We start from the raw sequence: 12,636 nt of genomic DNA on the forward strand, positions 1-12,636 counted from the left end.
GATATGACTTCAAGATGCAGTTAATTGATTTTGCAGTTGAAATATTTCAATCAGCATCAAAGACATTTGTCATCTTCATCCTCTTTTGATCCCACGCTGCAGTCTTGTGTTCAATAACCGAAATGACCCCTCCATCTATTCCTTGTGTCCATAACATACTCCCAAACAGATTCATGAAAGGGCATGATCCGAAAAACCCAGAATTCAGACTGCAGTTACTTTTTTATTGATTACTATTCCCATAATTGCAATTAATATAAATTCTTCCAGTTCTGTGGACCAGTCGCTTTATAATTATATAAAATATGATATTATAATTACAGTAAGGTGGCTATAATAACAAAGTCACAGGACACACAGCATTTGAGTACTGGATTTACAAAAAATATATATTAAGGGATTCCCAAACTTTTTAGTCAGACAAACTTGTTTTTATATAAAGTCGCCCAGCTCCTGAGATTTTAATAATCTAATAATTAAGATTGCATTTGCATACTCACAGTTAAATGTTCACATGGCATGCAAGGTAAACAAATAAAATATTACATTTTATTATTTTATTATAATTTTTTTCTGAGTGTTTTATTTCTTTCTTATGATTTAATTACATTTTAAATTTATAATGAATTTTTACATCAGTTAATGCACTTCAAGTTGAACAACAAATGGAATATATTTTCCTTCTCTTTGTATTTTTATATCAATATAGTACATGATTATCTGATTTAAATCAACAAGTAAGGTCAAAAGTAATCTAAAAGTAATGACCCCCCCAAAAAAAAAGTCTAATTATATTAAATATAAATGTTGATCATGTTACTAACAATAATTATTGTCGTGCAAATTGCAACTAATTACAATTTGTAAGTTATCTACCATTATCTATTCTACTAGAACTGTATATTATATGTAATATATAAATTATACAGAGGAAATTTTAATTCTGTTGTTCACGGGCCACATGATTATAGGTTACATTGGAAAAGAAGACCTAAAGATCTCTTCAGTAATGCATGCTATGAAGTAGTGCAAATTTAAGCTATAGTTGAGTAATTGAACATTTGTATATACATAACTTCTAAAATAATGGATAAAAAAAAGTTCTGGAAAAGTAAACCTTATGCACTAATACAATATGTGTATTTTATTTTTCTAATGCATTGCACTTTGTACATTTTAAGTCTGGCTTCAGTATCTAAATACCTTTTGAGGTCATTGCATATAATATTACAGTATTAATCAATCAGGCTTTATTTAACAAAGTAGCTTATACAGGAAACAATCTGAACCAAAAGACACCAAGAAACACCTTCATGCACTTGATCTCAGTACTGATGCTTTTTCAACACTTTCATGACATGCTGTCTAGAATGATGCATTGCAGGACGTCAAGGTCTATTCTAGCATGTAAAAGCGTGTTATGTAATATATTTATTTTAGCTGCAGCATCTCAGTATGATGCACAGAAGATCCTGCCTCATAGCAACACTCCTATAGAGTCTCAGAATGAATGATTTGCCCTCTGTGGTCTTCTGGGCGCTGTTGAGAGTCATGCTTGTGCTGAGCTGCATTATCATCACCCCTTCGGGTCTCAATTGAAAAGCTGTGTGTTTTTGTTAAGTAGTCTTTCATTAAATGAAGAAAGACTCATTTTTAAATGGTTTATTGTGGATTTAATTTGCAATGCAGGTTTTGGATGTCTATGCACTTGTGTGTGTGTGTAGGAATGTGTGAGTTGATCGAATCGAATCAAAGGAAGAATTTAATTCAGTAACATGGAACTGTACGTCTCTCTTTCAGCCCAAAGGCCCTTGGATCGTCAAAGAATTCAATGGCTCTGTAGAAAAGCTTGCTGCTATTTCAAGCATGTACACAAAGGTAGGAACGCATTTAGGGCTGTCCGAGTCTAGTATTTATGTAACATCTTGTCAAATGTGATTTATTCATCTGAGAGATTTCTGAAGCTTATATAGAGCCTTCACTGTCTTTGATAAATTGGTTGGTTAAAAGAAGAAAAGGATTTCCCATTTAGTATGAAAAAAGGATATATATATATATATATATATATATATATATATATATATATATATATATATTTTTTTTTTTTTTTTGCTAGAAACCTCCAGTATAGGGTCCCAGACAACAAATTGTGGGAACGTTGTTTTGAAATGTTTCTAAAATGTTAAAATGTGCAGTTTTCTTGTCATGATTAGAATGCTATTTAAAGGTGTTATTTGAATGTTTATTTTTAATATTCTAAAAATGTTAAATTGTCCAGGTGTTTGTTTCCCGAAAGATTCAGAAGCATAAGTTGATTGTTTCTCCATTGGTTTTAATGGATCTACAATGTACTTAAAGGTACAGTTCACCCAAAATGAAAATTCTGTCATTAATTACTTTCCCTCAGATTCCATAAAAATATCTTAATCTGTGTTCAGAAGATGAAATGAAGCTCATACAGGTCTGGAACGACATGAGGGTGAGTAATTAATTACAGAATTGTCATTTTTTGGGTGAACTTGGGAAACAGCCCAGGTCGCTTGTTGTGATTACAATGTTAATGGTTACAAGACATTTCCTACAACATTCTACCAACTGTATTTTCATGGAAAATATTTAATTTCTTGAGAATTTATTTTAAATATTCTAAGAATGTTAAAAACATTTTATGTTGTGATTAGAATGTTATTTTAAAGGTTCCACAGAAGGCAAAAATCACTTTTATATAAGGAGTATGAACACAGATGTGCGGCCACAGTGTGTGAAAACATCCAGCCTATAATGGTAAAAATCCACCCACTCGTTGTTTTATAATCCCAATAAATCATAAACAGTTTCTCCACAAGAGCAGTTCCAGATTTCTCACGACTATGACATCATACTCTGGGAAAGTCCCGCCCATTTGTCTCGCTCTCTGCCCAATTAGCATATACACAGCTCTGAGTGAGAAGCTCTTGGAATGTTCATGAAGTACGAATAACATCGTAAGGATGTCAATAGAATGTTGATCTCAGAGCGTTTCCTCTCATAACATTTTTAGAACATTTATCAGATATGAATGCTTTTTATATTTGCATTGCTTTGACCCGTCTCTGTACCTCCCACCTTTTTATATGACAATTGTATGTTTATGTATCTTTAGGAAAATAGGACAGCAAAGACATTTTTGGCAATTTAGGCACATTTGGTCTTGCTTAAAGTCTTGGTTTCTTCCTAAGGTTTCTTACTGAATCTTCCTCGCCACAGTTACCTTTCACAGCGTTGCCAGACTGTACTGTGAGAGGCTCTGAACAATAAATTGAGCTGACCAACTGGTCAGCAAGGGACAAACAATTCACGCTTCCATCAGCTACACAGCGCGGCGAGAAAGAGCATGGCCCATTATTCAATCCTTGGAGAGCTTCCACACTCTTCTCCATGTGGTTTCTATTTTCTCTGTGCTCAGCAGCGCAGCCCTGACTCTTATCTGTGACTCTCAGTGTCGTCCCCAGAGAGCCAGGCGCCAGCGCTGCAGGTGAGCAGCCCTTAATGAGAGAGGTGCCTTTGGCTCCTGCACAAGCGTCAGCGGGAAGGGATGCAGGCCTGGTAAAATTCCGATGCTCATCTGTGTTTCCCCCCTCTTGGTTCTAACTATAGATTAATGCTGAGAGAGATGGCAAGATACCTATAAACAGCCTCCCCTGGAGTCAGCGAGCTGTGTCGACTTCGACAGCATCACAGTGTGAACCTGTTCTCATTCACGCTGTTCCCGCGCTTGGCTAGAGGAGGAGAGTTTTACTGCGCCGGCTTGTCATTTTTCCCCTCGTTACCTAATCGTCTCTCAAGGAGTGCCTCCGAATTTACAGAAAGTCAATTAAGCTATTCTGACAGGGTTACTAATCAGGCCTGCCAGAGGGCAGTACAAACAGGGCATGCTTTCATCTCACAGGTGCAAGCTATGGAGAAATTTATAGCGCACTGTAAAGAGGATTGCAAAGACAAATGAAACATGTTGATGCGCTGAAACAAGACACCATATGTTTGGAGATAACCTAGACTCCCTCTGGCCTTGTAATACAAACACTCATGCCTAAATTTACAAACGAACACATTAGCACATTTAAGCAATGCTTAATTACCAAAATACCACGTTATTACATTTTGGAAAATAACCCAGTTAACATGAATATATTCGAGGAACATTTTACTAACGTTGCCTGAATGTTCTTTAAACATTTAGAAAATGCATCTTTTTTTCAATGTTTTAAAAACATTTTTGTTCTTGGTTATGTCTTTAGTGCATAAGCAACAGTTCACCTAAAAAAAATTTTTTTCTAACACCATCCAAGATGTAGATGAGTTTATTTCTTCATCCGATTTGTAAAAATGTATCATTGCATCACTTGTTCATCAAAGGATCCTCTGCAGTGAATGGGTGCCGCCAGAATGAGAGTCCAAACAGCTGATAAAAACATCCCAATAATCCCTACACTCCAAATTAAACATTTCATTCTAAATCTGTTCTGGCTTTTAATTTTTGGATGAACTATTGCTTTAATACTTTGATTCAAAGCCCTATAGCAAACCTCACTCATTTAGACTAAAGCTACATATATCTTGGAGACATCGAGCTCTGATAACTAAAACTAAGTTATATTGTTGTATCTCCAATATTTTTTCATTTAAAGCCTGACTGAGAGTTAATATGTATTCCTGAAGCGGCACAGTCACAGAGAAGTTCTCATCAGGACCAGCCCATGTGTGACACATTCATCAGTTTGCAGCTGAAATGATTTCATGGACAGAGGTGTGGGTTATCGGCAAAGTCATCTTTGCTTGTATCAGTGCTTGAGAATTGAATTTTAGAAACCATAAACCATTTCTGATCTCTTTAATCTGTTGGTTGATGATCGGTGTGGGAGAAGAAATGGACATGTGTAGCATAAGGTTTTCACTCACAATTAACATAATCTCTTCATGCATCACTGCTTCTCATTTGAGTAAATGTCATCACCTTGTCATGTTACACTATGAACATGTGCATCATAAGAAGAAACAGCCACAGTGACTCATAAACAGTGGCTGCATCACGACAAGGCCCACCGTTGAACACTGAAGTCTGAGATTGATGTGTCATAGTCTTAATATTTTATGGGCCAATTATATAAGTCACTCTACTTTCTTCTCAGTTTTAAAGGAATGTTTTGCATTCAAAAGTTAAGCTGTACTCTTAGAAAAAAGGGTTCATTGGGGTTCTATATAGAACCATAGGGTTCTTTACTCAACTCCAAAGAACCTTTTATGCTAAAACCCTATACAAAAATACTAAACAAAAATATGGCTTCAAATATCACACCTAAACACGCGTGGAAAACGAAATTACAACTAGCTACTAATAATGATGCGCGAACCTGCTCCAAACTTCCAAACTGACTCAAATGATTTGCGAAGCAGCTCCGAACTCCCGAACTCACTCAAATGATTCGCGAACCCGCTTTGAACTCCAGAACTGATTCAAATGATTCGCGATCCCCAAACTGACTCAAATGATTCGCGAACCCGCTTTGAACTTTTTTTTTAATTTTTTTTTTTTTTATTATTAAAGATTCATATATCAAACATACAATAAGGCACATTGTAATCGTAAAAAATACAAATAAAAAATAAAATACATAAATAAATAAAGGGAAAAGAGACCAAGAGACTCAGCAGTACACTAAGGAATGAGTTTGCATAAGTATCCATAACAAATTTGGGCTTTTTTTGTTTTGCAACATTTCAGGGATTGTTTATACAAAATTATATCATTTAGAAAGGCATTAAAGACAGGGGATGTTTTAAGAAATCGACATTTGTGTATGAAATATTTTGTGTATGAATATTTCAGATTATTCACTCCAAACTCGGTTGTTCTGTTCTCTATTTGAAGACCAAATTTAACGTATTCATATGTTAACATTGGGATATTTTGTATATCCTACATGATCCAGTACTGGAAAGCATCCCAGACGAAACTGCTTTGAACTCCCGAACTGACTCAAATGATTCGCGAATCCTCTACGAACTCCCGAACTGATTAAAATGATTCACGCTCCGAACTCCCGAACTGACTCAAATGATTCACGCTCCGAACTCCCAAACTGAGTCAAATGATTAGCGAACCCGCTCCGAACTGCCAAATTAAAATGATTAAAATGATTCGGGATCCCGCTTCGAACTCTCGAACTGATTCAAATGATCCGCGAAGCCGCTCCGAACTGCCGATCTGATTAAAATTATTCACGCTCCGAACTCCCAATCTGACTCAAATGATTCATGCTCCGAACTCCCAAACTGAGTCAAATGATTCGCGTTCCCGCTCCGAACTCTCGATCTGACTCAAATGATTCGCGATCCCGCTCCCAAACTGACTCAAATGATTCGCGATCCCGCTCCGAACTCTCGAACTGATTCAAATGATCCGCGAAGCCGCTCCGAACTCACGATCTGATTAAAATGATTCACGCTCCGAACTCCCAAACTGACTCAAATGATTCATGCTCCGAACTCCCAAACTGAGTCAAATGATTCGCGATCCCGCTCCGAACTCCCGAACTGACTTAAATGATTCGCGATTGTGCTCCGAACTCCCAATCTGACTCAAATGATTCGCGATCCCTCTCCGAACTTCCGAAATTTATCAGAAAATGATCTGAACTTGAGTTCCAAACTGTATGACGTTCATTGTGATGAGCAGATATTTGAGATGCCAATATTTTAAAGAATTGACAGCCACGATCACTTGATTGCATGTAGCTCTGTGAATGTGATAACAAAATTAAATAAAAATGTCCTGCTATTGTAGAATAATGTTCTAATGAAGAATGTTTTACTCTTATTGACAGTTGTTTTGTAGGAGAAATACAAAAATGTTAAAATGGAGAGAGGGCTGCTCAGTTTCTCACAAAAACATTTGCACAATTTAAATGAAAGACATAGAGGCAAAAAAATCACTGATGCATTTTTTTTTTAGCAACTGGCCTTTAGATCTAGCATTCTGCATTCTTTAAATCAGATATAGAAATGATGTAGCTTGAACGAATAACATTTTTATTTAAATTAACAACAGAGAGAAAGTGAGAAACTGCATGTGTGAATAATGTTTGTGTAGTGTCTCTTCAATAATCAAGCTGCAAGTTTAGTTAAATCAAAAAACAGATACATTGTTGCTTTTTATTTTTTCAGTATGCTATCCAAGCTATTTTATTTATGAATATTGCATTGATCTTGAAGTTTCTGTTGTCATGATTGTTTGTGAGTTGCGTGTGCAACCTAGCCAGTGAAGTGACCCTTTCCACTGTGGTAAAAAATGGTCAGTCACATCCCTAATTGTTTGGAAGAAAGTGTGCAAGATTCTAAGTAAACTAAGTAAAAAAGAATCAGTGAAGCCAACCCCGACTATAGTTTTTCATGAAGCTTCAAACCCCCTCCATGCAAAAAGAGCCAGCATCAATATGGAGGGTGTCAACATTGTGAGCGCAGAAATGGATGTGATGGAGGCAATGGAATGCCTCTTTGTTACTTATTTCATATTCAGTGTGGAATACCCCAAGCACATCTCTCACATGATGAATTTTGTTGAGCAATACCTGTTTAAACTCTCCAGAAGCCAGAAAATAAAACTGTCTGTCCCAGTGCTCAAAATGTATAATCAATTATCATAATACTTTGATATTTCATGAATAGTGCTAATGTAAATGTGTAGATATGAGGCGTTTGATGTTATTCTGAAATGCTGATCTGAATTTGAATCTGTAATTACAATTCTTTATGAGTGATATTAATGTAAATTTGTAGATTTAAAGTACTTGATGTTGTGAAATGTTGATCTGAATTTTAATCTATGTATTCACATTCTTCATGAGTGATATTAATATGAATTTGTATATTTGAAGTACTTCTATTTCTGTATTTTCCATTGTGAGTTATATTCATATGGATTTGTAGTTTTGAGGTGCTTGATGTTGTTCTAACCCTGATGGGAATTTAGATGAATCTGTATATTTGCATTATTTATTAGTGATATATCAATGTAATTTTATAATTTACTTATTTTGTAATATTTAGATAGGTGAAACTCTATTTTCATTATTTATGAGATTTTTTGAAATGGTTGGTGTTTTAATGTTGATTTGTACATTTAAAGCCTTGAATATCTGAAATTACAGTAGCATTCTTTCAGTAATAGTAATTATTTTTGTTAATATAAATAAATGACTAGTTCTATGCACTTTGGGTGAGCTTTTTTTCAGTTTTCATAGGAGTCTTTCATGTGAATTACACTTTTACATTTTAGGGTCTTGATGTTTGTTAATTATACAAAATATTTAATCCGGAAAGGACAAAATAAATAATCATGAATGAACTCCTAAAAGGTTCCATATAAACCCTTTTTCCTGGTTCCTTGATTGAACCGTTAAAAAGGGTTCTATATAGAACCTTTTAGGGGTTCCAAATACGTTGCTCCTGATAGAACCTTTTAAGGTTCTATATAGAACCTTTTCTTCTAAGAGTGAAATACTAGACAGTATTTCCAACTCATCCCACAGTCCTGCACTGAAGTCTACAGTGCAAGACATGCATTTTGAAATGGATCTATCTAAATAGATGTAAAGCAATCTAGTTAGTTTAGTTTTGGTTATGCACTACCTTAAGAGTGCTATAGCTTTTCTTTTTTTCTCCATGGCTGTCTTAACTGGCATGTGTGACCACATAAAGATGTGTCCTGCACGTTGCCTTTTTGACTCACGGGTGCTCTAGAAACATTCGTCATGTGACAAATTAGTATGTAGTAACAGAAAAATGAGGAGTGGACAGAGTGCAAGCATTGCAAACAATGGCACTGGCAAAACATCAACTATAACACATAGTGAAATATTTATGATCTCTATTTTCTTTCAAATAAAATGCATTGCATCAGAATACATGCATGCTTTTGAATGGGCATCAAGTGAGAAACAGGCTTTGCCGGCATAATGCTGTAATCATGACATCTACCAGCAGGGGAACATGCAATCTGGCTAAGTGCACAATGCTAACTTGACACATTCTGATAAGTTGTTTAAAACAGCCTCTTCAAGTGCGAAAGCTTTATGTAACAGCCCTTGTGAAAAAGAAGTGGTTACATTTTATTTCTAGGTCTCCCTTTTGGCAGTGTAATTATACATTTAAGAGCGGAGTAATGTTAATTAACAACATGCAGTTTCTATAGGGTAAAGCTTAGGGTTTGATTTAGGGCTACTTGCATGCAATTGTGCATAGTTTATTGATATTATAATAGTAATGTGTTACCTTAAAATAATGTGTTACCAAAGAAGTGTGTACTACTTGAAATAAATGAGTTCTTGTAGTGTATTTCACATATGCATATAGATGTACAGCTATTTTGAAGTGTTGACTAAAATGCTAAAGCACTTGTAATTTTTAATCATTTTTGTTTTATTTTATAAAATATAGTAATTTTATTTGATATCATATTTAAAGGTAGCATTTTAAATCTACTTACTGTATATGCACCTTTGTATAAATACAAATATACCAGCTTCCATAAGTGACATTAAATATATTTTATTTACAATACATAATTGTACATTCAGCATTACACTTTAAACATATTTACAATTATTAAAACCATTGTGCTGTCAAATGTTTAATCGCATCCAAAATTATTTTTTTACGTAATATATATTTTTGTATACTGTTTATTTAATATATATATATATATATACACACACACACAAACACACACACATACACATTCATTATATGTTAAGAAAATATTTTACATGAATATACATTTTTATATTATTATATAATATATAAATGTGTGTAATATATAAACTTAACATATTGTTCTTAAATGTATACGTGGATTTGTTTGTATTTATATATACATAATAAATATAAACAATACACACTCATATATTATGTAAACAAAACCTTTATTTTGGATGAGTTTAATCATGATTAATGGTTTGAGAGCACTTTTAAAAAGTACTCTTTTTATGCTTCAAGTCATGCTAAAGTGTACTTCTTTTTCAGTCTCTTACTAACAGCATTCACAATAGTAAGACTTGACCAAATAATGTGTTTTGTAATATTTATTTCAGTGCAATATCTTTCCACATTGTCCTGTAAACACTTTTTTTTTTTTACAAAACGATTATCCGGGTAATTGACAGCATGTCACAGAGTTTAACGTCTAATAATTAACTTAAATATTTTGACCTCAGGCTTATCAGTTCAGTTTTCCATCTCTAAGTTATGGGTTTCACTCTCCAAAACTGTGTTCATAATTACTACTTGAGAACACTTCTTCTTGCAGTGCACTATTAAATGAACTAATTAATCACAATATCATACGTGTCAGCTAAAACATGTTCAAATGAGGATGTGCATTTTCCCCGAGGTTTGTATTTGGCTAACACTTATTTAGATGAGGAGAACAGATCTTTCTGCAAACAATTCCCATGCTGTGATTAAAGATGCATGCTAGAATTATAGCTAAATGTATTTTTAAGCACCGCTAATTAGTTCGGAGTATTTCCCCCATTTCAGTATGTGTAGATAAACGTTGGGTTTGGAGGTAAATTCAACACTTTTTAAACATTGTCTTGAGAGAAAAAGTCTGCTGTCAATACTGCTGAACCACTCCTAAATCAGAAAGGAAATGTGTCTATACAGTATATTGACCACTTCATTTGGAAGCACAGAGTGACTCTGCTTTAATTAAATAGATCCCTCTTTTGTAGAACATGTTGTATTTGCACTTAGTTGTTTACTGTGGAAAAGCTCATCATTTGTTACAAGCACAAATGTTATATATTACAAGATAATTAGGTTATTAATTTATTTTTGTTCCAGTGTGGCATCTATGTTGTAGTGTATTTGTATTTTGGATTATTAATATGTCAGTGCAGGAAAGAATGAGCCAGCTGATGTCTGGAGTCTTCGCTCAATGTTTTGAGGAAATGCACAAGCTGTCACAGTCATCCACTGCAACATATGGGTTCATTAACTTCTGTGCATGTGCACATCAATTGAACTGTGCATTACACTGCCAGAAAGAGACGGCTGATGGTACACTATGTGAGGGTGGGAAAGAAACTGGATTCATGTTAAAGCAACTGTATGTAGATGTGTGCAATTTGTATGGAAGCTTTTTTTTTTTTTGGATTCGAGATGTAAACACCGCCACAAAATTAACTGACTTAACTTGACTTATCTCACCATTCTGACTTTGTGGTGAAAAAAAAACAGATTTACTGTATGAGATTTTCTGTCACAAAAAAACAAAAACTTAAAATAAATAAAGGATTTGTGACTTTTATCTCACTTTTTCCTCACAACTGAGCAAAAAGAAGTCACAATTAACTTTTTTATATTTTATTTTGTGTCAGGAATAAAAAAACAAATGTGAGATGTAAACTCAGATTTATGAGAAAGAAGTCAGAACTGTACAATATAAACTCTTTCAGACATTTCATGGTGGAAGCAAGAAAAAAAACTGATTTGAAAGATGTAAACTCAGAATTGTAAAAAAAAATTCTGCCAAAGAAAGTAAAAAAAAAAAAAAAAAAGGAACTGTGGAATACAAAGTCTCAATTACCTTTTAAAATGTTTTATTTCATGGTGGGGAACATAAAACAGATTTGTGAGATGTAAATGTAGAATTTCAAGAAAAAAGCTGTTTCCCCCTACCACAAAATAAAAATTTTTACTGTGACTTTTTATCTAATTTTTTTTTCTCACAAATTCAGAAAAAGTCAGAATTGTGATATAAAAAGTCACAATACTTTTTTTGTATGTCTCAGGAACATACAATTGCGATTGCGAGCGAGACTTTTCATAGTGGAAACAATAAATAAATAAAAATAAACAGATTTGTGAGATGTACATTTAGAATTGCAAAAAAAAAAAGAAAAAAAGCTGTTTTCCCCCCACCACAAAATTCTAACTCATAAAATTTTTATTAGATAATACATTTATGAGTTAGAAATTCTGAAAAAGAAATTTGTGATATAAACCTTTTTTTTCATGGTGGGAACAAAAACAAATGTGAAATGTAAACTCAGAATTAAGTTTATGTCCCACAAATATGTTTTTTGGTTTTTAGCAGAATTTAAATTTTTTATTTATCTGAATTGTGAATTTGTATGTGGTCAATAAACCTTCACACTCCTACAACAGATGTCTTGTGAAAGAAACAGAAGTCATTCACCTTATTAGAAGTAAGTGTACCAATTAAAATCAAATCAAAATTTGCATACTGTACAGTTACCACATGAAAGTCCACATGAAATTAAAATAGACCCTATTTCGATTTTGACTTCGGTTTAATGCAAAATTACTACTAAGTTAACCCATTAAAAATTGTAGCTCTTATATAAGGAGACATGTTTTAGACATCATAATTATTTAGGATGAAAAAATCTGTACAAATCTGTTTAACATTTTACTGTAATTTATGTCAAATGCATTTCAAAACAAAAACTGTATGAGCATGGCATCTAAACCGAATATTTAATGATGATAACTTGATACGCCGTGGCACCTAATCAGGTGAAAATATTTGTGTTGAGTTGCTTCACAAACACCCTCACATTTATCTCTATTGCT

The sequence above is a fragment of the Carassius gibelio genome, chromosome B14, assembly GCF_023724105.1.
Source record: "Carassius gibelio isolate Cgi1373 ecotype wild population from Czech Republic chromosome B14, carGib1.2-hapl.c, whole genome shotgun sequence".
Lineage (NCBI taxonomy): Eukaryota > Metazoa > Chordata > Actinopteri > Cypriniformes > Cyprinidae > Carassius > Carassius gibelio.